The following is a 324-nucleotide window of genomic DNA, read 5'->3' as shown; positions in this document are numbered from 1 at the left end:
AACATCTCTGAGAAAAAAGATGGAGCTTGTAATTACAACAAGCATAATTTCAACGTTAATGGATTTGTCTGTGATGTTTTTTTAAGTAACTGTCTTCCCATATGGTCTGGCGTTTAGGATTCCTGGTTTTCGCCCGGTTTGAACTCCCAGTATGGGAAAGAACATCTTGTCATTTGGGATGCACTTGTGTTAGAACAGATACCACATTTTAACTGGCAGCAGAATCACACAACACAACAATATTCCCTCAGCAACAGGAAATATGACATGTTATGTAGATTCATAATTTACAAGACTTTTTAAACATTAAATACACTTCAAGTT

The sequence above is a fragment of the Oncorhynchus masou genome, chromosome 5 (genome assembly GCF_036934945.1).
Source record: "Oncorhynchus masou masou isolate Uvic2021 chromosome 5, UVic_Omas_1.1, whole genome shotgun sequence".
Lineage (NCBI taxonomy): Eukaryota > Metazoa > Chordata > Actinopteri > Salmoniformes > Salmonidae > Oncorhynchus > Oncorhynchus masou.
The sequence above is the reverse complement of the archived record's forward strand: the minus strand, read 5'-3'. Positions refer to the sequence as shown.